The sequence below is a fragment of the Scyliorhinus torazame genome, chromosome 7 (assembly GCF_047496885.1).
Source record: "Scyliorhinus torazame isolate Kashiwa2021f chromosome 7, sScyTor2.1, whole genome shotgun sequence".
Classification (NCBI taxonomy): Eukaryota; Metazoa; Chordata; class Chondrichthyes; order Carcharhiniformes; family Scyliorhinidae; genus Scyliorhinus; species Scyliorhinus torazame.
The window spans coordinates 126,372,905-126,399,304 of record NC_092713.1 but is presented as its reverse complement, the minus strand read 5'-3'; the positions used below and the strand labels follow the sequence as shown (position 1 = coordinate 126,399,304).

Below are 26,400 nucleotides of genomic sequence, written 5' to 3'. Positions count from 1 at the left end.
GCAGAGGAAGTTAGACAGCAAGGGGCTGCAAAGTGAGAGTGGTTCTATCCTGGGACTGCAGAACAGAACGCAGAAAAGCTATTTGCTTAATTTAAGTAAGATAGTTCACCTAAGTGGAATAGCATTGTGTGGGTTTTTTTGCATATTGCATCACCAAGCAGATGCAAATCTTACCAGTTGAAATAAGATATTTTGAGCATAGCTGTTATTCTATATGTTTCGCCTGACCATGGAATAAAAGAGTTACAGATTGAATTAAACTTTCCTTCCGCTAGTGATAGCTCAGTCCACCATAGGAGATATTCAGGAGATGTACATACAAACGTCAATGGACATGACTGTCCAGATTGGTAAAGGGGAGGGTTTCAATTCTACTTCCAAATGTCTTGGCACTGAATATGTGTCAACTGCCATAAACTGCTTATAGGAGCAACTGATTGGACTAAAGCAGAGGTGAGATCTATGGCAGATCCAGATTTGTAATGCAGTAAAAAAAAGAAATGGCAGCATTGGTGGTTAGGAAAAGTCATCATGACCACGTCCATTCTGCAATACTCTATTCAGTCTGAGTGCAAGAAGTATCTATCCCCCAGCATATTGAATTTTTGACGATGGGGCAAAAGGCCCAATCAAGTGGAACTACGTCTCGTCCCAAATCAGCTTGGCATACTCCTAGTCATCAACCCCCTCCAATACTCGTCTTATTTTCATTCTCTCAAAATATGACATTCCTTTATCAAATATTGTCCGATTTATAAAATCCTAATTTACTCCCATTCAGAGTGCTTTCCACATTTGAATGTTGTGCCCTTTTCTGACTTTGAAGTGTCACATATTCTGTTATTTTAAATCAAGGTACAAGAAGAGGTTGAGACTCTGAGTATTTGTGCAAAATAAAGTTGTTTCCAATAGCTAAAGGGTTGATGACTACAGGACACAATATTTAATGTGATTGGCAAAAGAAGCAGGGACAATGTGAGGGAAAAGCTTCTTAGGGATTAAGTGGTTAAGACTTAGATTACACCATCTGATAGCGGGGTGAATACAGATTCAACAGTAGTCTTCAAGAGGGAATTAGACAAATGCTTTTGAATGCAAAATTAGGGAGGTTATGTGTCAGTTATACCACATTTGGTGTACTGTGTATAGTACTGGCCTTCTTATTTAAGAAAAGGTGTAAATGCATTGGAAGCTTTTCAGAAAAGGTTTACGAGACAAACATCTGGAATGGGCAAGGTGTTTTATAATGAAAGGTTGGACAGGCTAGGAGTTTAGACGAGTAAGAGGCGACTTGATTGAAACAATTGAGATCCTGAGGGGTCGTGACAGGGTGAATGTGGAAAAGATGTTTCCTCTTGTGGAAGAATTTTGAACTAGTGGTCACTGTTTAAAAATAAAGGGTTGCGTTTAAGACAGAGATGAGGAGGGTTGAAAGTCTTTGGAATGCTCTTTCTGAAAAGGCAGTGGAAGCAGATTTTTTGAATATTTTTAAGGCAGAGGTTGATAGATTCTTGATAAACCAGGAAACGCAAGGACATTAGGGTAGGCAGGAGTATAGAATAAAAACAGAAAATGCTGGATAAACGCAGCAGGTCTGGCAGCATCTGTGGAGAGAAATAGAGTTAACATTTTGGATCTAAAAGATCCGTCTACAGAAATGAAATGTGGAAGTGAGGTTACAATCAGATTGGCCATGATCCTTTTGAATCGCTGAGCAAGCTCAAGGGGCAAGTGGCCTGTTCCTGTTCCTAATTTGTATGTTCCTGTGTACTTTCCAAGGAGAAATAAATGCAGGCATGGTGGGGAGAGCTTATTGAATACCCTTTGAAAGAGTCCAAACAGATTGGGTGCACTGAATAGCTTCATTCCACACTGGACTATTTTAGGAATCTGTATTGGGTGGGAATTTCCTCCCCTCCCCCCCCCTCTGCAAATGTGTTTTGTGGCAGCAGAGGTGGTGTGCCATTGGCTGATGGCGGGGTTGTCCGGTCCCACCACTGTCAATGGGGTTTCCCGTCGTTCGCACCTTCTGCCACAGGGGAACCAGCGGCAGGGTGTTGCCGTCAGCGGGACTGGAGGATCCTACCGGTGGAAATGGCCGGAAAATTGCATCCATTATATCACATCAAAATATGGAAATAGATTCAGGTTATCTCTCCAGATGTTCAAGGAAAGGTTGAGAAGGGTGTATGTGTGTGTGCGTGAGTGTGTGTATGTATATTGATACATGTATTAGTTTCTTTTTTTTTTCATATTGATTCAGTATTTTCATTCAAACGACTAAGGTTTAAAATAATCAGCATTTACTTTAAGATATCACCATTTGTCACACTTAGTGCACGGCTTCTAAAATATCGACCGATGTTTTCTTGTGCCCTCTAAATGCACTGCACATGGACAGTGTTACGCTGTTTACATTAACAGTGAAACACTTAAGCCTTCTGATGTGCTTTCATGTGAAATGTCCTTTGCCACTTTGCCACCATCTAATTAGTCTTATAATTAGATGCTGATGATTCAGTCTGTCATAAAAGCACCCTTTGTGAAAGCCTTACCCTTAAGTGTTTGCTGTCCATTATAGTGTACATAAAATTTATTTTCTGTTCTTTAAAAATACTTCTATTTATTTTAAATATATATACACAGTGCCATGAAGAAACATTTCATTTGGGCGGCAAGGTGGCAGTCGTTAGCACTGCTGCCTCACAGCGCCAGGGACCCGGTTTCAAATCTGGCCTTAGCTGACTCTCCGGGTAGAGTTTGCACGTTCTCCCTGTGTCTGCATGGGTTTCCTCCGGGTGCGCCGGTTTCTTCCCACAGTCCAAAGATGTGCAGGTTAGGTAGGGTTACTGGGTTATGAGGATAGGGCGGGTTTTGCAAGGGCCACGAAGAACCCAGCACGCGTTTTAAGGATACAAATTAATAACATTTATTTACTATAACATATATACATAACAGTAGCAGTAACTTCCCTTGCTCCATACTCCTTCCTGCTGGTTCCTGAACTGGCCAGCTTTATTTATACTAGGAGTTTACTAGTGGTTTCTCCGCCCCCCTCATTGGGGAAGCTCATACTCCCACAGGATTGTGGGATAGTCATTAGTCCCCAGCCAATGGTAAGTAGGCAGGTTATAACATCCCTCCCCCCCCCAAAGTCCAAGGAATCCACCGAAGACCCTGCGAAGGAGGGCGTCGGACTCGTTTGGCCGCAGGCCGGACACCATTTGCACGTGGCGCTGGATCAGGCGGCGTGTAACGAGACGGAGACCGGCGCTTCCATGATGAACGGCGCAACGGTTGTACATCCACGGCCCGTGGACCGAGGACTCCCCCTCTGATGCATTCTGTGTCTCCATCTCGGAGTCAGAGTCTGCTGCCTCCGTCATGTCAGCGTCTCTATCTCCATTCGGTCCCGTAACGACCTGCGCAGGCTTCGAGTGAGGCACCAGTGAAAGATTGTGAGGACTACCTTCCCTTGTCTCTGGTCTCTGCGGCTGTTGAAATGAGCTCCGGGGGCGGGGAATCTTTTGAGGGGATGGTCTTCTGGACAGAACGTAGTCTACATGTTTTCGCTGGAGACGACCCTGGGCTTGCACTTGGTAAGATATAGGGCCCGTTTGACGAAAGATTACACCAGGAACCCATTGGGCACCACCAGCAAAATTCCGAACGAACACTGGGTCACTGGGCGCAAACTGCCGAATCGGCCGATGCCGAGAAAATCTCTGTCCCTGCCGTTCTTGTGTGCAGCGTACTTTTGCGCCAATGTCCGGGAAAACCATACTAAGGCGGGTGCGAAGTCTCCGGCCCATTAGGAGTTCTGCGGGAGCTACCGCAGTCACTGCATGGGGGGTGGTCCTGTACGTAAACAGAAAGCGAGCCAGTCTCGTGTCCATTGATCCGGAAGACTGCTTCTTTAGGCCTCTTTTGAATGTCTGCACTGTGCGCTCTGCCAACCCATTTGAAGCTGGGTGGTATGGGGCAGTGCGGATATGGCGGATGCCGTTCATCTTCGTGAACCTCGCAAACTCCTCACTCGTGAATGGAGTGCCGTTATCCGTGACCAGCACCTCGGGGAGGCCATGCATACTAAACGATAAACGCATCTTTTCAGTTGTTGCGCAGGACGTTGTCCCCTGCATCTTATGCACCTGTAGCCATTTGGACTGGGTGTCAATTAGTAGAAGGAACATGGATCCTTGAAAAGGGCCTGCAAAATCTGCATGCAAGCGTGCCCAAGGCCGCCCCGGCCATTCCCAGTGATGTAGGGGCGCGGCCGGCGGAAGCTTCTGATGCTCCTGGCAAATGGAGCAGTTTTGGGCCACCTTCTCAATGTCGGTGTCGAGGCCTGGCCACCAGACATAACTCCGGGCCAACATTTTCATTTTGGTCACGCCTGGATGCCCATTGTGCAAGTCTGTTAGTATCAGCTCCTGGCCTTTTTCCGGGACAATCACACGCGTCCCCCACAAGAGGATGCCGTCTTCCACGCTGAATTCTGACAGCTTGGAGGAAAATGCCCGCAACTCGCCTGGGAACTGTCTATGCTGCCCACCATACAGGACTATGTGCTGAACCTTGGACAGGACTGGCTCTGTCTGGGTCCACTCACGGATCTGTGATGCCGTGACAGGCAAGGTGACCATAAAATTTAGGGTTGCAACCACCTCACCGGTCGTGGGGGTCGACATGGGGCCGGTCGATAAAGGCAATCGGCTCAGTGCGTCGGCATTTGCTATCTGCGCACCTGGTTTGTGCTCCAGAGAATACTCGTATGCAGCAAGCAACAAAGCCCAGCGCTGGATCCGTGCAGAAGCAATGGGCGGTATTGGCTTATCCTCTCTGAAAAGTCTCAGCAGGGGCTTATGATCAGTCACGATAGTGAAATGGCGGCCGTAGACGTACTGGTGAAAGCGTTTCAGAGCAAAAAGGCTTTCCAGGATCATAGTGGGTTAGTAACCCAGACGACGACAATTGTTGTTTTACCCGCCGGAAAGCGGTTTCTTGCGGCTGACCCCAAACCCAGGTGTGATTTTTCTTTAGCAGAAGGTGCAAAGGGGCCAGCGTAGTTGCCAGATTGGGGAGGAACTTCCCGTAATAGTTTACGAGACCGAGAAAAGAACGAAGATGCGAAGTGTCAGTCGGGGCGGAGGCATGTTGAATTACACGCACGTTCTCTGCGACGGGGTGCAGACCTTCACGGTCCACCCGATAACTTAGGTAGACTACTTCCTTTGCCTGAAAGACGTAAACGGACTCCAGCCTCCGAAAGGCATCTAAGGACAGCCTCCAGATTTTCCAAATGTTCCTGCTCCGACGTCCCAGTAATCAAAACGTCATCTAGGTAGACAGCCACACGTCGTAAACCTCTTAAAATGCCCTCCATAACACGTTGAAAAATTGCGCAGGCAGAGGGTACTCCAAAGGGCAACCGTGTATATTCATACAGGCCCCGGTGTGTATTAATCGTTACGTATGGTCGGGAGGCAGGGTCCAGCTCCAACTGCAGGTAGGCGTGACTCATATCTAATTTTGTGAACAAGAGTCCACCTGCAAGTTTCGCGTAGAGATCCTCTATGCGAGGCATTGGATATCGGTCGAGTCGGGAAACCGTATTCACTGTAAGTTTATAGTCGCCACACAAGCGAACTGTGGCATCTGGCTTCATTACAGGTACAATTGGTGCTGCCCAGTCAGCAAAACGGACGGGCCTGATAATACCCAAAGTTTCCAAACGAGTGAGCTCCCCTTCTACCTTGTCGAGCAAGGCGTAAGGCACTGGGCGCGCCCGGAAATAGCAACGCATCTGTTGTGTGTAATGGTTCCAGCTTTCCAGCGCAGCATCAAAAACATCCAAACGTCCGTACAGAGGCATGGTATAATAGAAAACAACTTCCAACCTGTATCCAACAAAAATCCAGGGAGGTGGCTTCAGCAGTGTAGACAGCTATTCACTTTAACCTTTGTCGCCAGTTTTGTAAGGGCCACGAAGAATCCAGCACGAGTTTTAAGGATACAAAGTAATAACATTTATTTACTATAACATATATACATAACAGTAGCAGTAAACTCCGTTGCTACATACTCCTTCCTACTGGTTCCTGAACTGGCCAGCTTTATTTATACTAGGAGTTTACTAGTGGTTTCTCCGCCCCCCCTCATTGGGGAAGCTCATACTCCCACAGGATTGTGGGATAGTCATTAGTCCCCAGCCAATGGTAAGTAGGCAGGTTATAACAGCGGGATAGTGTGCCAAGGTAGGGTGCTCTTTCAGAGGGTTGGTGCAGACTCGATGTTAATTTCCATACAATTAACAGGAGCCATCCCACATCCAACAGGCTCCCATGATTCATCGGCATCCCCAACAAGTGGTCACGCTGGTCGTTTAAAACTCCTTTTTAAAAGCGTGAATCTTGCAGAAGGGCTTCGGTGGGGAGCCAAGGAGGTGAGTAGCCATCTTTGCTCACAGGCAAAGAGCCCGGGACAATGGGCTTTCTGCCCCAGTGCTTGGCGGGGGTGGGGGGGGGGGACCACTCTTGGCTGGGGGAGGCTCCCTCAGCTGGGGCGGGCCACCATGGGAGGAGGGGAGCTGCTGGGAGGGCTACCTTGGTTGGGTGGGCAGCCATTGGGGGTGGTGGAAGCCGCTGGGGAGGGGGTGGGGCAATCGTCCACAGCTCCACCATGGCAACCCCTGGATCCTGTGTGCCCATTCCAGTCCTTGCCCATCTGCCCCACCGACCCCCTGTCATCCCCATTGACTGCCAAGGCCTCTGGCCATGCAACTGAAGGCTGTTGCTGAATTGACAAACATAGTTAAGTGAGCACTTCACACATCCCGAGTGCATTCCCATGGGTGGGCGAGCCATGCAGCATGTGGTAGTCATTTCTTAGCATCACAATCAGACCATGGTGTCTGGACACTGCAGGAGACAACACCACACACACAACTGTCAAAATCATAACACTCAGGGGATGAGCCTCAGCACCGGGGCTGGATCGTGGGTGAGTGCAATGGGGAGGGGACCAGCACCCGGTCCAGGTAACATCTTGTGCAGGGGTTTGGGGTCCGGGTAGGGGGGGGGGGGGCCCTGCAGCCTGGAGTGCGTGGGGGGGGGGGGGGGGGGAGGGGGGCCTGCAGCCTGGAGTGCGTGGGCAAGGCGTTCCGGGAGGGGGTGAAATCAATGGAGGAATGGAAGGTCCCGGGGTGGGAGCCACCGCTGTTTGTCTGTCTAAAATCCCCTCCCAGTTCCTTTCAGTTATTGAACGGGCTGGACGGTATTTTGGACTCCGCAAAACAGGCCCTAGTGGTGCTGCTGGTAGGCCGGGTGGCCAGATGCTGGATACGGTGGCAGCAGCAGTGTCTACAGAGGCTCGAGGCGGCAGGCCATGTGCCACCCCCTTCCCCCCCAAGGACCTGGCCGCCCATCTGGCCAGAGTGAGACCCAGGTCCAGGGCTGATAGACTGCATGCATGTCAGCTTACGCGCACCAAACCACCTGAGAGTGCTCTACATTAACAGGAAGGGGTTCCACTCTCTGAATATCCAGCGCGTTTGCGACCACCACACCCAGAGTTTACACGACAGCTACATCCTTGGGCAGTCAGACAACCCCGCCTCTTCGAGGACCACCCTAGGATGGCCAGTTGGCTCTTGGGGTAGCCGCTGAGGATCTGGCTGATGACGCTTGTACGAAGGCCGGAGACCGATGCAGAGACTCGCTACAAATGAGTCCAATGTGGCCACCCAGGCTGCCATTGAGCAGTGCATCAGACTCCTCAAAATGCCATTTTGTTGCCTCGATCACTTTGGTAGTGCCCTGCAGTACACCCCCCGGAGGGTCGCCTGCGTTGTGGTGGTCTGTTGTGTCCTCCACAACATGGCACAGCAGCAGGGTGACGTGCTGGAGGTGGGGAATGAGGAACATGTGGCCACCTCCGAGGAGGAGGACAAGGATGATGAGGAGGCGCCGGACCAGCAAGGCTGGAGGATGATCCCAGGGAGGAACTGGAGTACCAGCCAGAGGTTGCAGGGCAGGCGGTAGTGGCAAGGGTAAGGCAAGCCTGGAGGGCCAAAGAGGCCCTTATATTTGCCTGGTTCACATAGGACATGGGCCACACTTGGAGTATAGTGTTCAATTCTGGTCGCCACACTACCAGAAGGATGGGGAGGCTTTAGAGAGGGTGCAGAAGAGATTTACCAGAATGTTTCCTGGTATGGAAGGCATTAGCTATGAGGAGCGGTTGAATAAACTCGGTTTGTTCTCACTGGAACGAAGGAGGTTGAGGGGCGACCTGATAGAGGTCTACAAAATTATGAGGGGCATAGACAGAGTGGATAGTCAGAGGCTTTTCCCCGGGGTAGAGGGGTCAATTACTAGGAGGCATAGGTTTAAGGTGAGAGGGGCAAGGTTTAGAGTAGATGTATGAGGCAAGTTTTTTACACAGAGGGTAGTGGGTGCCTGGAACTCGCTGCCGGAGGAGGTGGTGGAAGCAGGGACGATAGTGACATTTAAGGGGCATCTTAACAAATACATGAATAGGATGGGAATAGAGGGATACGGACCCAGGAAGTGTAGAAGATTGTAGTTTAGTCGGGCAGCATGGTCGGCACGGGCTTGGAGGGCCGAAGGGCCTGTTCCTGTGCTGTACATTTCTCTGTTCTTTGTTGTTCTTTGAGGGAAGGTGGGTCGACCTTTAGGGTCGTGTGGCCGCACACAGTAAGGGATGGTAAGGGCCCGCCGAGTTTCAGAGTTAGGCTCTGGAGGTTGCACTGGAAGTCCAGGCCGAGGATTAGTGCAGCGCAGAGGTTAGGGAGGACGTAGAGGCGGAAGCCGCTGAATTCTACGCCCTGGACCGTGTGCGTGACCGTACAGTACCCCCGGATTGCTACACAATGGGATCCGGAGGCCAGGGAAATTTTTTGGTTGGCGGGATGTATCGTGAGGGAGCAGCGCCTTACCGCATCTGGGTGTATGAAGCTTTCGGTGCTCCCGGAGTCCAGCAGGCAGGAGGTTACATGTCCGTCGACTTTCACGCTGGTGGATGCGTTGGTCAGGTTATGCGGACGAGACTGGTCGATTGACATGGAGGCGAGTCTTGGTTGGTCGTCGGGTAATGGGGCGGCTGGTGAGCCCGGGTCCTGGAACTCTGGTGGTGCACATGTGCTGAGGGGCAGATAAGATGGCGGCGCCCGAAGATCTTGAGGGTTAAAAAATGGCAGCGCCCATGGAACGCACGTTGCGGGGTAGAACAAGATGGCGGCGCCCATGGGACGCATGTCTTGCGTGGAGGGGAAGATGGCGGTGCCCACTGGCTGCACGTGGTCTGAGGGGGGGGGGGGGATGGCGGCGCCCATTGTCCGTGACTGAGGGGGGTAGGGGCGATAGTGGCTACTGAGCGGGCCTGGCACACCGCAGTGAAATGGCCCTTCTTCCCACAGGCATTACAAAGGCAGCGCGGGCCGGGCAGCGTTGGCGGGGGTGCTTCTGTTGGCTGCAAAAATAGCATTGGGGGCCCCTGGGTATGCTGGCTGGCGTGCAGCGCAGGCGTATTGGGTGGGAGCGCCCCCGCTGGGGCGGCTGTCTGTGGGGTCCACGAAGCGTAGGAGGGGTAGGCCACGCGGCTGGGGGTGTAGGACTGGATGTTGCGCAGGGCGACCGTCATGGAGCGCGCTAGCATTTTAGTCTCTGCGAGGTCACACGTTGCCCCTTCTAGGAGTCGCTGGCGTATGAGATCTGACCCAATTCCAGTCACAAAAGCGTCCCGCATAAGGAGGTCTGAGTGTTCCGTGGCCGTAACGGCCTGACAATCACAGTCCCAGACTAGTGGGATTAGGGCCCGCCAGAAGTCTTCAATGGACTCACCCGGGAGTTGAGAGCGGCAAGTGCGTGCCTGGCGAAGAGCGTGTTCTTTTTCTGTGCGTAGTTGTCCTTGAGTAGAGTCATGGCTTCGGCGTAGTTCGGCACATCCTGGATTAACGGAAAGACTTTGAAGCTCAACCTGGAATATAAAATCTGAATCTTCTGAGCCTCCGGAACAGGGGTTGGTGCTGCGTTGATATATGCTTCGAAGCAAGCTAGCCAGTGCTGGAAGTCCTTTCTGGCGTCGCTTGAGTGAGGATCCAGCTGCAGGCGATCCGGTTTAATGCGGAGGTCCATCCTTAGAAAATGATAGCAATAAATTGAGGCACGATCAATTGGACAAAGATGACAGTTGAATCCAACTGAGGCTTTATTGCGATCAGATGTATGGCCTCCCACAGCAGCTGCCGAAATAGCTGCTGGCTGGAGGACACGCTTATTTATACTCCGCCTCCTGGGTGGAGCCAGCAGGCAGGGATTACCGGCGAACCTGTAGTACAGGTCCTACCGTACATCACCTAATACAGGTGCAACAGTGGTTTACCACAGTCATCGCCGACCCCACTGCTTGTCTCCGCTGTTGTTTGTGTTGGTTATTGAGCCTTTGGCTATTGCACTAGGCATCGAGAGAGTGAAAGGGGAGGTAGGGAGCATAGGGTATCATTGTACGCAGATGATCTGTTATTATATGTTTCAAATCTGCTGGGGTGTATGGGGAAAATAATGGAGCTATTAGGGAAGTTTAGCACCTTTTCTGGGGATAAATTGAATGTGGCAAAGAGTGAGGTATTCCCAGGTGAACGCCCACAGAAGAAGTGGTACTTTGGGAGGCATGCCATTTAAGCTGGCCAAAAAAAGGTTTTGGTATCTGGGAGTTCAGGTGACCCATGACTGGGCCATGATGCAAAGGTGGAATTTGGCCGGTTTGATAGAGTGGGTAAAAGGGATTTGAAGAGGTGAGATGCCCTACCACTGTCCTTAGCGGGGAGGGTGCAGACCATGAAGATGAACATTCTCCTGAGATTTGTATTTGTTTTTCAGATATGTGGATCATTGTGATACCTTCTGGGGAAGGAGGGATTTGTACATGAAGGATGGGTTGCACCTAAACTGGAGGGGCACCAATATCCTTCGGGAGGGTTTGAACTAGTTTGGCAGGGGGTTGGGAACCAGAGCTACGGATCAGAGGATAGGGTAGCTGTTGAACAGGCAGAAATGGTATGCAGCGAGTCTGTGAGGAAGGATAGACAGTTGCAAAGTTGCACTCAGTGGGATAGGTTAAGGTGTGTCTATTTCAATGCAAGGAGTGTCAGGAATAAGGGAGATGAACTTGGAGCATTGGTCAGTACTTGGAACTACGATATTGTGGTCATTACGGGAGACATGGATTTCACAGGTGCAGGAATGGTTGTTAGATGTGCCGGAGTTTAGATGTTTTAAGAAGAATAGGGAGGGAGGTAAAAGTGGAGGGGGAGTGGCACTGTTAATTAGGGAGTGCATCACATAGAACATAGAACATTACAGCGCAGTACAGGCCCTTCGGCCCTCGATGTTGCGCCGACCTGTGAAACCACTCTAAAGCCCATCTACGCTATTCCCTTATTGTCCATGTCTATCCAATGACCATTTGAATGTCCTTAGTGTTGGTGAGTCCACTACTGTTGCAGGCAGGGCATCCCTTACTACTCTCTGAGTAAAGAACCTACCTCTGACATCTGTCTTATATCTATCTCCCCTCAATTTAAAGCTATGTCCCCTCGTGCTAGACTTCACCATCCGAGGAAAAAGGCTCTCACTGTCCACCCTATCCAATCCTCTGATCATCTTGTATGCCTCAATTAAGTCACCTCTTAACCTTCTTCTCTCTAACGAAAACAGCCTCAAGTCAAGAACAACAAAGAACAAAGAAATGTACAGCACAGGAACAGGCCCTTCGGCCCTCCAAGACCGTGCCGACCATGCTGCCCGACTAAACTATAATCTTCTACACTTCCTGGGTCCGTATCCCTCTATTCCCATCCTATTCATGTATTTGTCAAGATAGTCCTTAAATGTCACTATCGTCCCTGCTTCCACCACCTCCTCCGGTAGCGAGTTCCAGGCACCCACTACCCTCTGCGTAAAAAACTTTCCTCGTACATCTACTCTAAACCTTGCCCCTCTCACCTTAAACCTATGCCCCCTAGTAATTGACCCCTCTACCCTGGGGAAAAGCCTCTGATTATCCACTCTGTCTATGCCCCTCATAATTTTGTATACCTCTATCAGGTCTCCCCTCAACCTCGTTCGTTCCAGTGAGAACAAACCGAGTTTATTTAACCGCTCCTCATAGCTAATGCCCTCCATACCAGGCAACATTCTGGTAAATCTCTTCTGCACCCTCTCTAAAGCCTCCACATCGTTCTGGTAGTGTGGCGACCAGAATTGAACACTATACTCCAAGTGTGGCCTAACTAAGGTTCTATACAGCTGCAACATGACTTGCCAATTCTTATACTCAATGCCCCGGCCAATGAAGGCAAGCATGCCGTATGCCTTCTTGACTACCTTCTCCACCCGTGTTGCCCCTTTCAGTGACCTGTGGACCTGTACTCCTAGATCTCTTTGACTTTCAATACTCTTGAGGGTTCTACCATTCACTGTATATTCCCTACCTGCATTAGACCTTCCAATATGCATTACCTCACATTCCCTCAGCCTTTCCTCATAAGATCTTCCCTCCATACCAGGCAACATTCTGGTAAATCTCCTCTGCACCCTTTCCAATGCGCCTACATCCTTCCTATAATGCGGCGACCAGAATTGCACGCAATACTCCAAATGCGGCCGCACCAGAGTGTTGTATAGCTGCAACATGACCTCATGGCTCCTAAACTCAATCCCTCTACCAATAAAAGCTAACACACTGTACGCCTTCTTAACAACCCTCTCAACCTGGGTGGCAACTTTCAGGGATCTATGTACATGGACACCGACATCTCTCTGCTCATCCACACTGCCAAGAATCTTACCATTAGCCCAGTACTCAGTCTTCCTGTTATTCCTTCCAAAATGAATCACCTCACACTTTTCTGCATTAAATTCCATTTGCCACCTCTCAGCCCAGCGCTGCAGCTTATCTATGTCCCTCTGTAGCTTGTAACATCCTTCCGCACTGTCCACAACTCCACCGACTTTTGTGTCATCTGCAAATTTACTCACCCATCCTTCTACGCCCTCCTCCAGGTCATTTATAAAAATGACAAACAGCAGTGGCCCCAAAACGGATCCTTGTGGTACACCACTAGTAACTGGACTCCAGTCTGAACATTTCCCATCAACCGCCACCCTTTGTCTTCTTCCAGCTAGCCAATTTCTGATCCAAACTGCTAAATCACCCTGAATCCCATGCCTCCGTATTTTCTGCAGTAGCCTACCATGGGGAACCTTATCAAACGCTTTACTGAAATCCATATACACCACATCAACTGCTTCACCCTCATCCACCTGTTTGGTCACCTTCTCAAAGAACTCTATAAGGTTTGTGGGGCACGACCTACCCTTCACAAAACCGTGTTGACTATCTCTAATCAAAGTATTCCTTTCCAGATGATTATACATCCTATCTCTTATAAACCTTTCCAAGATTTTTCCCACAACAGAAGTAAGGCTCACTGGTCTATAGTTACCGGGGTTATCTCTACTCCCCTTCTTGAACAAGTGGACAACATTTGCTATCTTCCAGTCTTCTGGCACTATTCCTGTAGACAAAGATGACTTAAAGATCAAGGCCAAATGCTCAGCAATCTGCTCCCTAGCTTCCCAGAGAATCCTAGGATAAATCCCATCCGGCCCAGTGACATATCTATTTTCACACTTTCCAGAATTGCTAACACCTCCTCCTTATGAACCTCAAGCCCTTCTAGTCTAGTAGCCTGAATCTCAGTATTCTCCTCGACAACATTGTCTTTTTCCTGTGTGAATACTGACGGAAAATATTCATTTAGCACTTCTCCTATCTCCTCGGACTCCAAGCACAACTTCCCACTACTGTCCTTGATTGGCCCTACTCTTACCCTAGTCATTCTTTTATTCCTGACATATCTATATAAAGCTTTAGGGTTATCCTTGATCCTACCTGCCAAAGTCTTCTCATGTCCCCTCCTGGCTCTTCTTAGCTCTCTCTTTAGGTCCTTCCTAGCTAACTTGTAACCCTCGAGCGCCCTAACTGAACCTTCATGTCTCACCTTTACATAAGTCTCCTTCTTCCTCTTGACAAGTGTTTTGACTGCTTTAGTAAACCACGGTTCCCTCACTCGACCACTTCCTCCCTGCCTGACAGGTACATACTTATCAAGGACACGCAGTAGCTGTTCCTTGAACAAGCTCCACATTTCCATTGTGCCCATCCCCTGCAGTTTTACTCTCCATCCGATGTATCCTAAGTCTTGCCTCATTGCATCATAATTGCCTTTCCCCCAGATATAACTCTTGCCCTGCGGCATATAACCTATCCCTTTCCATCACTAAAGTAAACGTAATCGAATTGTGGTCACTATCACCAAAGTGGTCACCTACCTCCAAATCCAACACCTGTCCTGGTTCATTACCCAGTACCAAATCCAATATGGCCTCGCCTCTCGTTGGCCTATCTACATACTGTGTCAGGAAACCCTCCTGCACACATTGGACATAAACAGACCCATCTAATATACTCGAACTATAGCGTTTCCAGTCAATATTTGGAAAGTTAAAGTCCCCCATAACAACTACCCTGTTGCTTTCGCTCCTATCCAGAATCATCTTTGCAATCCTCTCCTCTACATCTCTGGAACTTTTCGGAGGCCTATAGAATACCCCGAACAGGGTGACCTCTGCTTTCCTGTTTCTAACCTCAGCCCATACTACCTCAGTAGACGAGTCCTCATCAAAGGTCCTTTCTGCCACCGTAATACTGTCCTTGAGTAACAATGCCACCCCTCCTCCTCTTTTACCACCTGCCCTGAGCTTACTGAAATATCTAAATCCCGGCACCTGCAACAACCATTCCTGTCCCTGCTCTATCCATGTCTCCGAAATGGCCACAACATCGAAGTCCCAGGTACCAACCCATGCCGCAAGTTCACCCACCTTATTCCGGATGCTCCTGGCATTGAAGAAGACACACTTTAAACCACCTTCCTGCCTGCCGGTACACTCCTGCAACTTTGAAACCCTACTCATGACCTCACTACTCTCAACCTCCTGTATACTGGAGCTACAATTCAGGTTTCCAAGCCCCTGCTGAACTAGTTTAAACCCTCCCGAAGAGCATTAGCAAATTTCCCCCCCCCCCCCAGAATATTGGTACCCCTCTGGTTACAGATGCAGACCATCCCGTTTGTAGAGGTCCCACCGACCCCAGAATGAGCCCCAATTATCCAGAAATCTGAAACCTTCCCTCCTGCACCATCCCTGTAGCCACGTGTTCAACTCCTCTCTCTCCCTATTCCTTGTCTCGCTATCACGTGGCACGGGTAACAACCCAGAGATAATAACTCTGTTTGTCCTAGATCTAAGTTTCCACCCTAGCTCCCTGAATTCCTGCCTTACATCCCAATCCCTCTTCCTACCTATGTCGTTGGTAGCCATGTGGACCACGACTTGGGGCTGCTCCCCCTCCCCCTTAAGGATCCCGAAAACACAATCCAAGACATCACGCACCCTGGCACCTGGGAGGCAACACACCAACCGTGAGTCTCTCTCGTTCCCACAGAATCTCCGATCTATCCCCCTAACTATGGAGTCTCCAATGACTAATGCTCTACTCCTCTCCCCCTTCCTTTCTGAGCACCAGGGACAGACTCTGTGCCAGAGACCTGTACCCCATGGCTTAACCCTGGTAAGTCGTCCCCCCCAACAATATCCAAAGCGATATACTTGTTACTAAGGGGAACGACCACAGGGGATCCCTGTACTGACTGCCTCCTCCCAGCCCCTCTCACCGTCACCCATCTATCTTTATTCTTCAGAGTGACTACATCCCTGAAGCTTCTATCTATGACCACCTCTGACTCCCGAATGATCCGAAGTTCATCCAACTCCAGCTCCAGTTCCCTAACGAGGTTTCTGAGAGCTGGAGATGGGTGCACTTCCCACAGATGAAATCAGCAGGGACACTGACGGCGTCCCTCACCTCAAACATTCTGCAGGAGGAACATTGCACTACCTTCCCTGTCATCCCCTCTAGATAAAAAAAGAAAGAATGAAAGAGCTTACCTGTTATTAACTCCCCTTCTCAGCAAGCGCTCACTCAGCAACCTCTTGCCCCACACGATAACACCGGAGGGAAAATAAATAAAAACTACTTGCCAGTCACCAGCCAATCCCTTACCTGCAGGCTGTGACTTCACGGTTCAACTTTCCACTTCTAACTGCCCTCGAGCCTTCCTCGTGATCCTTACAGCGGTAGTTTTTTTTTTTGGTTCGAGAAGGTGGTAGGGAGGGAAACACTGAAGAACACGGACGTATGCAAATTTCCCCTGCAACGGCCAATCAGCAGCTCCGCTCTACTGCCCTCTGCTGGATGCTTGCCTTCACTTGAACAGCTGGGGTCTCTTGTTCAGGAACGCCTCCAAGTTAGGGTGAGCACATGGATGTATGCAAATTACCCCTACAACGGCCAATCAGCAGCTCCGCTCTACTGCCCTCTGCTGGATGCTTGCCTTCACTTGAACAGCTAGGGTCTCTTGTTCAGGTATGCCTCCAAGTTAGGGTGAGCACACGGACGTATGCAAATTTCCCCTGCAACGGCCAATCAGCAGCTCCACTCTACTGCCCTCTGCAGAAAAGGTGGTAGTCGAGGAGGGTTTGTCTACTGAGTCAGTGTGGGTGGAAGTCAGAAACAAGAAAAGAGCAGTCACTTTATTGGGAGTTTTCTATAGACCCCCCCAATAGCAGCAGAGTGATGGAGGAACAGATTGGGTGGCAGATCTTGGAAAGGTGCAGAAGTAACAGAGTTGTTGTCATGGGTGACTTCAACTTCCCTAATATTGACTGGAACCTCCTCAGTGCAAATGGTTTGGATGGAGCAGATTTTGTCAGGTATTTCCAGGAAGGATTCCTGACTCAATATATAGATAGGCCGACTAGGGGGGAGGCCATATTGGACTTGGTGCTTGGCAATGAACCAGGCCAGGTGTTAGATGTCTTGGTTGGAGACCATTCCGGTAACAGTGACCACAACTCCTTGACCTTTACCATTGTCATGGAGAGGGATAGGAACAGACAGTATGAGAAGGTATTTAATTGGGGGAGGGGAAATTATACTGCTATTAAACAGGTGTAATGTGGGGGTTGTTTACGGAGCACTTGCTGCGAGTGCTGGATAGTTTTGTCCCATAGAGACAAGGAAGGGCTGGTAAGGTGAAGGAGCCTTGGATGACAAGAGAAGTGGAGCTTCTAGTCAAGAGGAAGAAGGACGCTTATGTAATGTTGAGGAAACAAGGATCTGACTCGGCTCTAGAGGGTTACATGGTAACCAGGGAGGAACTCAAAAATGGACTGAGGAGAGCTAGAAGGGGGCATGAAAAAGCCCTAGCGGGAAGGATTAGGGGAAACCCCAAGGCATTCTACACTTGTGTGAGAAATAAGAGGATGATCAGAGTGAGAGTAGGGACGATCAGGGATAGTGGAGGGAACTTGTGCCAAGAGGCTGAGGAGGTAGGGGAGGCCCTAAATGAATATTCTGCTTCAGTATTCACTAGAGAGCGGGAACTTGTTGCTAGCAAGAACAATGTGAACCAGGTTAATAGGCTCGAACTGGTTGATATGAAGAAGGAGGTTGTGCTGGAAATTTTGAAAAGCATCAGGATAGATAAGTCCCCTGGGCCAGACAGGATATACCCAAGGTTGCTACAGGAAGCAAGGGAGGACATTGCTGCGCTGTTGATGATGATCTTTGCGTCCTCACTTTACACTGGATTAGTACCAGATGATTGGAAGGAGGCGAATGTTGTTCTCCTGTTCAGGAAAGGAATAGGGAAATCGCTGGGAATTAGACCAGTCAGTATTACGTCTGAGGTGAGCAAAGTATTGGGAAGTATTCTGAGAGATAGGATTTATGATTATTTAGAAAAACATAGTCACACATGACGGTGGCCCGGATGAGCAAGTTTTTTGGGATAGAGGACAGGTGTTAGATATGTGTGGGAGGGCAGCAAACCATGTCCATATGTTTTGGGCACGTCTGAAGCTTAGGGGATTTTGGCAGGGTTTTACAGATGTCATGTCCACGGTGTTAAAAACAGGGGTGGTCCGAGTTCAGAGGTGGCGATTTTCGAAGTGTCAGAAGATCCGGGAGTCCATGGGGTGAGAGAAGCTGACATCTTGGCCTTTGCCCCCTGGTAGCCCGGAGACGGAAATTGTTAGCGTGGAGGGACTCGAAGCCACTGAATTCAGAGATCTGTCTTAGTGACATGGCTTAGTTTCTCAGACTTGAGAAAATAAAGTTCACCCTAAGAGGGTGAATACTCAGGTTCGTCCGGAGGTGGCAGCCCTTTGTCGACTCTTTGGAGAAAACTAACTGTCAGCAGAGGTGGGGAGTGAGTGTGTGTGTGGGGGGGGGGGGGGCCGTTTAGATTATTGCTTAGAAGAGGTGGGACTTGTGAGGGAGGGAGGTGGTCATTGCACTACATTTATATTTGTACTTGTACTGTTTACTGTTATTATTATAAAATTATAAATTCCTTAATGAAATGTTTTTCAAACAAAAAGAAAATAACAGTTTGATTAAAGATAGTCAGCATGGCTTTGTGAGGGGCAGGTCACGCCTCACAAGCCTCATTGAATTCTTTGAGGATGTGACGAGACACATTGATGAAGGTCGGGCAGTGGATGTGGTGTGTATGGATTTCAGTAAGGCATTTGATAAGGTTCCCCATGGTAGGCTCATTCAGAAAGTTAGGGGGCATGGGATACAGGGAAATTTGGCCGTCTGGATACAGAATTGGCTGGCCGAAAGAAGACAGCGAGTGGTAGTGGATGGAAAGTATTCCGCCTGGTGGTCGGTGACCAATGGTGTCCTGCAGGGATCTCTTCTTGGACCTCTGCTCTTTGTAGTTTTTATAAATGACTTGGATGAGGAAGTGGAAGGGTGGGTTAGTAAGTTTGCTGATGACATGAAGGTTGGTGGAGTTGCAGATAGTGTTGAGGGCTGTTGCAGGTTCTAACAGGACAGTGACAGGATGCAGAGCTGGGCTGAGAAGTGGCAGATGGAGTTCAACCTGGATAAATGTGAAGTGATTCATTTTGGAAGGTCGAATTTGAATGCTGAATGCATGGTTAAAGGCAAGATTCTTGGAAGTGTGGAGGAAGAGAGGGATCTTGGGGTCCACGTACATAGATCCCTCAAAGTTGCCACCCAGGTTTATAGGGTTGTTAAGACAGCATATGGTGTGTTGGCTTTCATTAACAGGGGGATTGACTTTAAGAGCTGTGAGGATTTGCTGCAGCTTTATAAAACCCTGGTTAGACTACACTTGGAATATTGTGTCCAGTTCTGGACGCCTCATTGTAGGAAGGATGTTGATGCTTAGGAGAGGGTGCAGAGGAGATTTACCAGGATGCTGCCTGGACAGGAGGGCATGTCTTATGAAGAAAGGTTGAGGCAGCTGGGGCTTTTCTCACTGGAGCGAAGAAGGCAGAGAGGTGACTTGATAGAGTTGTGCAACGTGATGAGAGGCATGGATAGAATGGATAGCCAGAGACTTTTCCCCAGGGCGGAAATGGCTGTCACAAGGGGACATAATTTTAAGGTGATTGGTGGAAGGTATGGGGGAGATATCAGAGGTAGGTTCTTTACACAGAGAGTGGTGGGTGCGTGGAATGCATTGCCAGCGGAGGTGGTGGAGTCAGAGTCATTTGGGACATTTAAGCGACAGTTGGACAGGCACATGGACAGCAGTAAATTGAAGGGGTGTAGGTTAGGTTGACCTCCGATTAGGATAAATGGTCAGCATCGTGGGGCAAAAGACCTGTACAGTGCTGTACTGTGCTATGTTCTAGTCCCTCCCGAGATTCCTTCCAAAAGCATTCTTTTGGAGGGCAGATAAGCTAGTCTCAGAATTTGTGTTGTCAGGTAAGAAGGCCAAGATCCAGAGGACGGCAGGTGGGGGGGCTGGTGCTCACAAACCCGCCATATTATTATTGGGTGGTAAATGTGGGAAGGTGCAATGATGGTGAGGGTCGGAATGGATACAGGTGGAGGAGGCCTTCTGTGTGGGAGTGTGCTTAAGGCCCTGGCAATGGCCACCCTTCCATTCTTCCCGGTAGGTATACCAATAGCCCGGTCGTGGTGTCGTCCCTCAAGGTATGGAACCAACTGAGACGGCACTTCGGTGTGGGCGGGTGGGTTTATGCCGGTACTGCCCCAATTAGCGGGAATCACAGGTTCATACTAGCTGAGATAGACGGTACGTACAGGAGCTGGTACAAGGAAGGGGCAGAGGGGATAAGGGATCTGTTGGTAGAAGGAGGTTCACAAGGCTGGAATATTTGTATGGAGAAGTTCCATCTGCCAAGGGGGAGTGAATTTAGGTGCAGACAGGTGTTGGATTTCTTAGGTAGGGAGCTCCCTTCGTTCCCTCAGCTGGCAACGTATACTCTACTGAATAAATTGCTAGCTCAGGATAAGCTAGGCAGCACAGTGGTGCAGTGTTTAGCACTGGGACTGCGGCGCTGAGAATCCGGGTTCGAATCCCGGCCCTGGATTACTGTCCGTGTGGAATTTGCACATTCTCCCCGTGTCTGCGTGGTTTTCATCCCCACAACCCAAAAGATGTGCAGGTGAGGAGGATTGGCCACATTAATTGCCCCAAAATTGGAAAGAAAATTAATAATTGGGTACTCTAAATTTATAAAAATAATAAATAAATAAAAACCTCACGATAAGCTGGGAGATGTGAATATTGTGGAAATTTATGCATGGTTGTTGGAAACGGAGAAGGCGCCAGTATAGGAGGTAAGACGACGGAAATGGGAGGAGGAGCTGGGGTTAGAGCTTTTGAGGGTGTGGGGGGGGGGGGTTGCGGCTGGACTGAAACTATGTACCGGATGAATTTCGACATTGTCGTGTCTCAGGCTGAGCCTGATAAAAAACCTGAGTTGATGTAATATGGTGAAGGCGTGCGGATCAACATTTGACGACAAGAACTAATCTGCCAAAAGATCTAACTCCAGCTGTGCAATGAGATAACCTGGACTTTCCCGACAACCTGACACCAACCGAATAATGATACAGTTTAAGCTGGTGTACTGGGCCCATATGACTCGGCCTCACATGAGTGGCTTCATCCCTGAGGTTGAGGACAAATGTGAGAGATGCGCAAGGGGGACTGTGAATCATGTCCATATATTCTGGTCTTGTCTGAAGTTAGGGGGATTCTGGACATCGATTTTCGAAACACTCAGGGATCATGGGGGTGAGGATGGCACCAGGTCCATTAGTGGCGATTTTCAGTGTTGCGGAACTGCTGGAGCTACAGGAGGGGATGGGAGTCAATATTGTGGCCTTCGCACTGATTGCCCAGTGGCGAATTCTACTGGGATGGAGGTTGGAGGCACTGCAGAGGTTGTGCGGGAGAGGGGGAGGGGGGGGGGGGGGGGGGGGGGGGCGGTGGAGACAAAACATGTTGGGTTAGTATGGGGAGAAAAATTGGAAAATGACAAACTGTTTGTAAATTGGTGGCATCTTTTGTTGATTGTCTCATTTGTTGCTTGGGATTAGAATAAAATATATTTTATGAAAAGGAAATATGCCACCTAGTAAATGTTCTGCGCCTTTTAAACTCAATAAAATATCTGGAATTAAAAATGATGACCATGAAACCATTGTCAATTGTTGTAAAAACCCATCTGGTTCACTAATGTCATTTAGGGTTGGAAACCTATCATCCTTACCTGGTCCGGACTATATGTGACACCGAACCCACAGCAATGTGGTTGACTCGTAAATGCCCTCTGAAATGGCCGAGCAAGCCACTCAGTTGTATTTAATCTCTACAAAAACACAAAAAAGGAATGAAACTGGACGGATCACCAGGCACTGGAAACGACAACGGCAAACCCAGCTCTGCCAATCCTGCAAAGTTCTCCTTACTAACATCTGGGGGCTTGTGCCAAAGTTGGGAGAGCTGTCTCACAGACTAGTTAAGCAACAGCCTGACATAGTCATACTTACAGGATCATACCTCACAGACAATGTCCCAGACACCACTATCACCATTTCTGGGTATATCCTGTCTCACCGGCAGGACAGACCCAGCAGAGGTGGCGGCACAGTGGTATACAGTCGGGAGGGAGTTACCCTGGGAGTCCTCAACATCGGCTCTGGAGCCCATGACGTCTCAGTCATCAGCTGATGAATCAGTACTCCTCCATGTTGAACACCACTTGGAGGATGCACTGAGGGTGGCAAGGGTGCAGAATATGCTCTGGGTGGGGGATTTCAATATCCATCACCAGGAGTGGTTTGGTAGTACCACCACAGACCAAGCTGGCCGGGTCCTAAAGGACATAGCTGCTAGACTGGGACTGCAGCAGGTGGTGAGGGAACCAAGAGGGAAAGTCCTGTCTTCACATTGAGGATACCCTCCATCGTGTTGTGTGATACTACCACCTGTGCTAAATGGGATAGACATCAACAGATCTAGCAACTCAAGACTTGGCATCCATGAGGTGCTGTGGGCTATTAGCAGCAGCAGAATTGTATTGAGCCACAATCTGCAACCTACCATGCCACCAAGCCCGGGGATCAATCCTGGTTTAATGAAGAGAGCAGGAGAGCATGCCAGGAGCCACAGCAGGCATACTGAAAAATGAAGTGTCAACCTGGTTAAGTTACAGCACAAGACTACTTGTGTTTTGATTTGATTTGATTTGATTTATTATTGTCACATGTATTAGTATACAGTGAACAGTATTGTTTCTTGCATGCTGTACAAACAATGCATACCGTACATAGAGAAGGAAGGAGAGACTGTAGAATATATGTTACAGTTATAGCAAGGTGTAAAGAAAATACCAACTTAATATGAGGTAGGTCTATTCAAAAGTCTGATTGCAGTAGGGAAAAAGCTGTTCTTGAGTCGGTTGGTACGTGACCTAAAACTTTGGTATCTTTTTCCTGATTGAAGAAGGTGGAAGAGAGTATGTTCGGGGTGCGTGGGGTCCTTAATTATGCTGGCTGCCTTTCTGAGGCAGCGGGAATTATAGATAGAGTCAATGGATGGGAGGCTGGTTTGCGTGATGGATTGGGCTACATTCACGACCTTTTGTAGTTTCCTGCGATCTTGGGCAGAGCAGGATCCATACCAAGCTGTGATACAACCAGAAAGAATGCTTTCTATGGTGCATCTGTAGAAGTTGGTGAGGGTCATGGCTGACATGCCAAATTTCCTTAGTCTTCTGAGAAAGTAGAGTCGTTGGTGGGCTTTCTTAACTATAGTGTCGGCATGGGGGGACCAGGCCAGGCTGTTGGTGATCTGTACACCTAAAAACTTGAAGCTCTCCACCCTTTCTACTTCGTTCCCATTGATGTAGACAGGGGCATGTTCTCCACTACGCTTCCTGAAGTCGATGACAATCTCCTTCGTTTTGTTGACATTGAGGGAGAGATTACTGTCGTTGCACCTGTTCACCAGATTCTCTATCTCATTCCTGTACTGTCTCGCCATTGTTTGAAATCCGACCCACTACGGTGGTGTCATCAGCAAATTTGAAAATCGAGTTGGAGGGGAATTTGGCCACACAGTCATAGGTGTATAAGGAATATAGTAGGGGGCTGAGGACACAGCCTTGTGGGGCACCGGTGTTGAGGATGATTGTGGAGGAGGTGTTGTTGCCTATCTTTACTGTTTGTGGCCGGTGGGTTAGAAAGTTCAGGATCCAGTCACAGAGGGAGGAGCCGAGGCCAAGGCCACGGAGTTTGGAGATGAGTTTTGTAGGAATGATGGTGTTGAAGGCTGAGCTGTAGTCAATAAATAGGAGTCTGACATAGGTGTCTTTGTTATCCAGGTGTTCCAGGGTAGAGTGCAGGGCCATGGAGATGGCGTCTTCTGTGGACCTGTTGCAGGGTTAGACGAACTGTAGTGGATCAAGGCAATCCAGGAGGCTGGAGTTGATTTGTGCAATGACTAACCTTTCGAAGCACTTCATGATGATGGATGTCAGAGCCACTGGACGATAGTCATTAAGACACGCTGGTTGACTTTTTTTTGGTTCAGGGATGATGGCTGTCTTCTTGAAGCAGATAGGGACAACAGATTGCTGTAAAGAGAGGTTGGAAATGTCTGTGAATACCCCCGCCAGCTGATCCGCGCAAGACCGGAGTGCTTGTCCGGGTACCCCATCCGGGCCAGTGGCTTTCCATGGGTTGACCTTCAAGAAGGCTGCTCTGACGTCTGCAGTGGTGATCTCAGATACAAGTTCATCCGCGGCTCCTGGGGTGGAGGGCTCGCTGTCGTTGACCTCTTGCTCAAAGCGGGCATAGAATGCGTTGAGCTCATCATGGAGGGGTGCGTTGGAGCCGACGATTTTACATGCCTTTATCTTGTAGCCCGTTATGTCTTGCAGACCTTGCCATAGACGGCGGGGTTCCGTGTGGCTAGCCTGGGACTCGAGCTTGGTCTGGTACTGTCTTTTGGCATCTTTGATGGATTTCCTTAGATCCTATCTGGCTTTCTTGTAGAGGTCAGGGTCGCCTGACTAGAACGCTCAGACCTAGACTTCAGCAAGCAGTGGATATCCCTGCTCATCCAGGGTTTCCGGTTGGGAAACACACGGATTTGCTTCTTCGGCACACGGTCTTCTACACACTTACTAATGAAGTCAGTTACTGTAGTGGCGTACTCGTTCAGGCTGGTCGCAGAGTTTTTAAATACTGACCAGTCCACTGTCTCAAACTGTGTCAAACAGCATAAGCAGCAAGTAATAGACAGAGCTAAGCGATTCACAATGAACGCATCAGATCTAAGCTCTGTAGTCCTGCCACATCCAGCTGTGAATGGTGGTAGACAATTAAACAACTCACTGGAGGAGGAGGCTCCACAAAATTCCCATCCTCAATGATGGAGGAGCCCAGCAAATACGTGCAAAAGACAAGGCTGAGGCATTTGCAAGAATCTTCAGCCAGAAGTGCCAAGTGGATGATCCATCTGTCTCCTCCTGAGGTCCCCAGCATCGCAGATGTCAGTCTTTAGCCAATACAATTCACTCCACGTGATATCAAGAAACGGCTGAAGGCACTGGATACTGCAAAGGCTATGGGCCCTGACAATATCGCGGCAATAGTACTGAAGACTTGTGCTCCAGAGCTTGCCGCGCCTCTAGCCAAGCTGTTCCAGTACGGCTACAACACTGGCATCTACCCGGCAATGTGGTAAATTGCCCAGGTGTATCCTATACACAAGAAACAGGACAAGTGCAACCCAGCCAATTACCACCCTATCATTGTACTCTCCATCATCAGCAAAGTGATGGAAGGAGTCATCAACAGAGCTATCAAGCGGCACTTACTCAGCAATAACCTGCGCAAGGACGCTCAGTTTGGGTTCCGCTAGGGTCACTCAGCTCCTGACCTCATTACAGCCTTGGTTCAAACATGGACAAAAGAGCTGAATGTCAGAGGTGAGGTAAGAGTGACTGCCCTTGACACCAAGGCAGCATTTGACCGAGTATGGCTTCAAGGAGCCCGAGCTAAACTGGAGTCAGTGGGAATCGGGGGAAACTCTCCCCTGATTGGAGTCATACTTGGCACAAAGGAAAATGGTTGTGGTAGTTGGAGATCAATCATCTCAACTCCAGGACATCACTGCAGAAGTTCCCCAGGGGAGTGTCCTAGGCCCAACCAACTTCAGCTGCTTCATCAATGACCTCCCTTCCATCATAACGTCAGAAGTGGGTATGTTTGCAGATGACTGCACAATGTTCAGTACCGTTCGCTGCTCCTCAGATAATGAAACAGTCCATGTGCAAATGCAGGAAGACCTGGACAATATCCAGGCTTGGGCTGACAAGTGGCAAGTTATATTCGCACCACAGGAGTTCCAGGCAACGACCATCTCCAACAGGAGTGGATCTAACCCCTGCCTCTTGACATTCAATGGCACTACCATTACTGAATTCCCACAATCAACATCCTGGGGGTTACCAGTGATCAGAAACTGAACTGAACTAGCCACATTAATACTGTGGCTACCAGGGCAGGTCAAAGGCTAGGAATCTTACAGCGAGTAACTCACCTCCTGACTCAAAGCCTGTCCACCATCTACAAGGCACAAGTCAGGAGAGTAATAGAATACTCTCCACTTGCCTGGAGACATGCAGCTCCAACAACACTTAAGAAGCTTAACACCATCCAGATCCATTTGCAAGCGTACCTTGACCTACAAATGTAGGTTCTGGTGTAAGAACAGATATGTACGTATTAATTTTCTTTCCTTCCTCTCATTAATTAATCTTCCTCCTTCATGCTTTGAAACAGCATTCAGGGGCGTCATTCTCCGACCCCCCAGCGGGTCGGAGA

General features: G+C 49.1%; 1 protein-coding gene across 3 annotated transcripts in view; it reads left to right on the top strand.

Moving 5' to 3' along the window:
- crb1 (crumbs cell polarity complex component 1) overlaps positions 1–26,400 on the top strand; it is a 258,755-nt gene that overhangs the window by 152,685 nt on the left and 79,670 nt on the right. The window lies entirely within an intron of this gene.